Genomic DNA, 6,000 nt, shown 5'->3' on the forward strand with positions numbered 1-6,000 from the left:
CTATATCACCAAACTTTAATTTTGGGGTCCAAGATTTCTTCTTTCAACCATCTGGCTACTGCCCCTAAGGCAGCCATTAGCAGCTTCTAGGTGGGGGAGATCATCATCAACCTCTTGGTCACTTATGTTTGCTACTCTCACAGACAAAGGGTGACTTTGCAATTGATCTGCTTTTTTAAATATAGGCCCAGGGGAAAAAAGGGAGGTAGCTCTTCCCAACATTAGTACAAGTCAACCAATCCATTCTCAATTACTGAGGCTGATCCTTCATGAGGCACCAAGGAAAATATTCATATACTTCATAAAGAGATGTGAAGTCCTGTAAGGGGCTAAAATTCTAGCTATATTATCTAAAATCTAATGAGTGGTCGCCAATAAATTATAAGCTCTAGCAAGAGTATTTAAGTGTTTAAGTATTTATTAAAGAGCATTAGGATCAGAGAGAAAGGTAAAAATCTAACTATTTCTAAGAGACCCCATCATCCAACCTGCCATGGTGAGGTCAGGAACCAAAAGAGAAAGAACCCCTCCGCCAGTGTCTGCTTCCTACTTTGTGTCCTCCTCCTAGAAATGGGAGGCTCCTCACATTGATTGGCTGGTAGTTTTGATAGACAGTACCCATGAGCCACTTCCTAACGCCAAGGACCTTGACCACATGGCTTGCCCTCAGATGCCTTCTCCTCATGGCGGAGCTTTCCTACAGTAACTCTTCAGCCGGTGGCATCATTGCAATCGTTACAGTCCCAAAGGCTGACCTCTCCATGAGCTCATCAAGTTGACCAGAGAACTCTTTCAATCAATACTTTACACATATGAAACAGACATTAAGCAATACAGGCAACAAGTGTTAAACTGTGAGGTATAATAGTGCTTTAAGAATTCATAAGGAAGTTAAGATATGGAGAACTGAAGCGATCAGGGATGGCTTCGTGGAACACTGTACCATGGAAAGTACATGGGATTTGGAACAAAGTTAGCTGCTTTTTGCAGATGATATAAAATAGTTTACTTAGGGAACCATAGAAAGTCAACCAAAAAACTAACTGAAACAATTAAAAACCAGTAAAGTAGCAGTATATAAAATAAGCCATCAAAATCATCATCCTTGGGGGTGGCTAGGTGGCGCAGTGGATAAAGCACAGGCCCTGAATTCAGGAGTACCTGAGTTCAAATCCGGTCTCAGATACTTGACACTTACTAGCTGTGTGACCCTGGGCAAGTCACTTTACCCCCATTGCCCCGCAAAAAAAAAAAAAATCATCATCTTTTCTGAACATCACCAAAAAACCCAGTACGAAAAGACAGAAAAATAAATTATATTCAAAATAACTGCCAAATGTATCAAATATTGTGACATATGAAAAATTCAATAGATATAGTTTCTGAATAATTATTTTTATTAATCATGTTAGCATATAACTAATAAAAGGGGTCAGTGGCACTCTTGAATGCCAAAGACCCCTTATAGAACCACTCAATATGAATATGCCCTTAGAAGAATGGGTGTTCCTGAGGGTGACAATCAATTCTGATTGGTTAAGATTAATGAGAAGATGAATATTATAATGAAAGGTGGTCTTCTAATGAAGGACTGGAGAACATGATTCCCCTCAATCAGTCTTGGACAAAGAGACTTATCTCTTATCTAGACGACCCCACTAAGGGAAATATCTAGAAGATATATGCAGGATAAACTGGGGGGGGGTCAATAAGCAAGGCACTAAAATTTAGGAGGACTGGGGAAGACTTCTTAAAGAAGGTGGGACTTTAGCTGAGACTTGAAGGAAGTCAGGGTGGAGATGAGGAGGGAGAGAGTTCCAGACATGAAGGATATCCAGGAGGAGAAATGCCTAGAATCAGGAGATGGAGTGTTGTGTGTAAAGAACAGCAAAGGGGCCAATCACTGGATCACAGAGTATATTAAGGAGAGTAAGGTGTAAGATTGAACAGGTAGGAAAGTTCAGGTTACAAGAAAACTTTAAAAGCTAAATAAAGTATTTTATATTTTATCCTTGAGTCACTAGGGAGTAATGGAACTTATTGAATGGGGGGGCTCATGACATGGTCAGATCTGTGCTTTAGGAATATTGATTTGATAATTGAGTGAAGGATAAACTGGGGTGGGGAGAGACTTGAGGCAAGAATACCAACAATATAGAATTCACTTTTAAGTATATCAGGAAGTATATCAGGTTCAGTTTTTTGCATTGTTTTGTTTCATTGTTTAGAGGTCATCTGTGACTTGTTCAATTTCTTTTTCTAATACTGGGTTATTTAAGCCCTCTATTTTTTATTTTGCTCATTTGGGAATTGTATATTTTTGTAAATATTCATCCATTTCATTTACTTCAAAGTTTTTACTTAGTTCTTGCCTTTTTATCAGGAATGATTGAAAATTTTCTCTGTCAATAAAGATCCATTTTCCCCCTTGTAGGATAACACTCAGTTTTGCTAGGTAAGTTGTTCTTGGTTGCAAACCCTTATCTTTTGCTTCTGGAATATTATATTCCAAGTTCTTTGCTTCTTTATAGTAGTGGCTGATAAATTTTGTATAGCCTTGACTGTGGTTCCTTGACACACAAATTCTTTCTTTTTGGCTACTTGTAACTTTCTTTTGACCTAGAAATGCTGGATTTGGGCTATTATATTCCAGGGAGTTTTTAACTTTGGGTTTCTTTCAGGAGGTAAACCATGGGTTTTCTCTATTTTTAATTTGCCCACTGATCCTAAGAGACCCAGGCAGTTTTCTTTGATCATTTCTTGAATATGATATCTAGGGTTTTTTTATGGTCATGGTTTTCAGATAGTTTAGTGATTCTAAATTATGTCTCTTCAATTTGTTTTCCAGATCAGGTGTTTTTTCTTTAAGATACTGTTATGGGGGGGCAGCTAGATGGCACAGTGGATAGAGCACCGGCCCTGGATTCAGGAGGACCTGAGTTCAAATCCAGCCTCAGACACTTGACACTTACTAGCTGTGTGACCCTGGGCAAGTCACTTAACCCTCATTGCCCTGCAAAAACAAAAAAACAAACAAACAAACAAACCAAAACAAAAAGATACTGTTATGGGCCTGGGGTACCTCAGAAGTTTTCTGGGAGAATTCAAGGAGCCTTCTTGAGAAACCAAACCAAAGGACAGACACAGACACACCTAAAGAAGTGTCTCCCCCACCCCTCAGAGAGATAATCCTATTAGGTGTGGAGGCTGCCTGAGTGGCACCAAGGTGACAGAGAAGTCCAGAACTCCTCTCATTCAAACCTTTCCTCACTCCCAAAGGGAACTTTCCATTGTCAGGTGGTGATCACCCTTCCTTGCCCAGCTTCTCTAAGCCCACCCCTGATAAGGGCTCAGGTGATCACCCCATCGATCTATAAAAGCTATGGTCTTTCTCCTGTTCAGAGAGATAGGTATCTCAGAGAACCAAGTCTCTGGAACTATCTCCCCTTAAGAGAAGTTTGACTTCTCTTTTGATTTCCTTTCTCTAGCACCTAAATAAAAGATTAGTTTATTCTAATTGGATTTGTGTGCAAGAGAGTGTAATTCTTTAAAGAGGAATTCCTAAGGACCCCCACACCAATCAATTTCCCCCATGACAATACCTTATATTTTCTTCCTTCCTTCCTTCTTTCCTCCCTCCCATTCTCTTTCTCTTTCTTTCTTTCTTTCTTCCTTCCTTCCTTTCTTTCTTTCTTTCTTTCTTTCTTTCTTTCTTTCTTTCTTTCTTTCTTTCTTTCTTTCTTTCTTTCTTCCTTTCAGTCTTTTTGATGTGGGCTGGAATTAGGGTCAAATTGATCATGGGTCATCCCAAAAGAATTACAAGACTCAGTGACTCAGTTTCCCAAGTTTTATTGCAATACTGTGGGTGACCACAGGGAGAGAACCAGAATAGTGGAAAGGTAACTCTCGAATAGTAAAAGAAAAGACAGTTATATTTATAGTATGGATAAATTGATTATCAGTCTCATTATAATAATCTCCACCTTAGGGAGGTACAGGGGAGGGCCTGTCTTTCTCATTATAATGTTCTCCACCTTTGGGAGGTACAAGGGAAGGCTATCCTAATTTGTAGTTCCTGGGGTCCTAAGCCAACCCCCAGGTGGGTACCTTTTCTGTGGAGGTGTGTTTTGGGGGTTTACATTTCATAAGGTGAATCTGGGGACAAATTTGGCCTTTTCTGCACATGTCTCTTTCTGATTCCCATGCTTAGTTTCAAAACATCTTCATTTATCATTTATTTCTAGTCTGAATTTCTATAGCCTGTCATTTTATTTAAGGTCTTCATGGCCTAGCTCCCTCTGTTCCTGTTATGGGTACTGATTACTGTGGGTAAGAGAATTTAGCAGGGGCAGCTAGGTGGCGCAGTGGATAAAGCACTGGCCCTAGATTCAGGAGTACCTGAGTTCAAATCTTGACCTCAGACACTAGACACTATACTAGCAGGTGTGACCCCTGCGGCAAGTCACTTAACCCCAATTGCCTTACAAAAACAAACAACAAAACAAGAGAGAGAGAGAGTGCATTTAGCAATCCTGACTTGTAAGTTATCCCATTAACTGGGGTCTGAATCCCTCTTAGAGCTCATATCTCGAATTAGCAGCTTGGACCTAGGTTTTTCTGTTAACCCCCCTTTTTTGCCTCCTATATCATTTTGACTTTATTTTAACTATTCTGATGTCTCATGGACTCATACTTTGATTTGTTCCATTTAATTTTTCAGAGAGCTTTTTTTGCCTTGGGTACGATTTTGTATCTCCTGTTCTTTTTCCAATCTTTTTTTGCATCATCCTCATAGCTTTTCCCATTTTTACCTCTACTGTTCTCATTTGGCCTTTAAAATAATTTTCAGCTCTTTTTAAATTCTGCTTTATCTCTTCTAGAAATTCTGTTTGGATTTGTAGCCAAACTGCATTTTTTTGAGACTTTGTTTGTAGATGTTTTGGAATCCATTCTCTTCTAGGTTTGTCTTATGAGTCCCTATCACCATAATAACACTTTATGGTAAGATTCTTTTTTGTTTGCTCATTCTTCTGGTTTGCTTCTTAACTTTAGACTTTACATTTAGCCTATGTCAGGGATGGTTCTTTGCACTTCTGGGGAGAATTTCTGGACTATACTTTTGTCTTCTTCGGTCCTTTGATGCTTGCTTGTGGAGTATTGCGTACTGTGTATTCCAGGATTTCAAGGAAAACTCAGGCTGTCGACTTAAAAGTTTTAAGTGTTCCTAAAGTGGTCTGATACAGGGCAAGGTCTGATCCTTCCCTTTTCATCCAAGATCTTCAAGTTCCTGACCTAGGTTTGGGTCTAAGCAAAGGATCTGTGGGTTTGCCTTGTTTATAATTTGAGTAAACTTCAACTATAATTAGCCAGCTAGAAAGTTCTGTAGATTCAAAGTGACAAAACTTTGGTCTAGGATTCCTGAGCTTATTATTCTACGTTTAGGCATCTAAGACCTTGCTGATTCCTGGTGTGTTAGGGCCTCAAAACTACTGTTTACTTCTGAACTTCTCCTAGCTCAGTACAAAGCCCAGGGCCTACATCTAAACCTTATCCTGAAAGGTAACCCCTAGGCATAGTTCCACTCCACTGTCTACTTTAAATCTATCACCTGTAACTAGGTAGAGAATGACAAAGCCGCTAGTTGGCAACTGTTTCCACATTCAACACAAGGTTGGGGTCCTTCCATGTACAACCACAGTTCTCTTTGCTAGGTGTTAGAATGTTGTATGCAATGTGCCCCTTATCAAACCAAGTCCCCAGTGTTCACAGACCTTTCTATTTCCCTAAGCTCATTTAGGCTGGCATATGATGCACTGTGATTTCTTTCTTTGTATTTTTAAATCAGGACTTAATCTGGGGCGTTTTCCTGATCTTTCCTGGAGTTCTATTAGGCAGAACTCTGCTTGTACTTCTTTCTGCTATTCTACAATGACTCTGCTTCCCAAAGTTGTTTTCCTAAAGGGTATGCCTGACCACAACACATCTCTACTCAATGAACTC

Source organism: Dromiciops gliroides, chromosome 2, assembly GCF_019393635.1.
Source record: "Dromiciops gliroides isolate mDroGli1 chromosome 2, mDroGli1.pri, whole genome shotgun sequence".
NCBI classification, from domain to species: domain Eukaryota; kingdom Metazoa; phylum Chordata; class Mammalia; order Microbiotheria; family Microbiotheriidae; genus Dromiciops; species Dromiciops gliroides.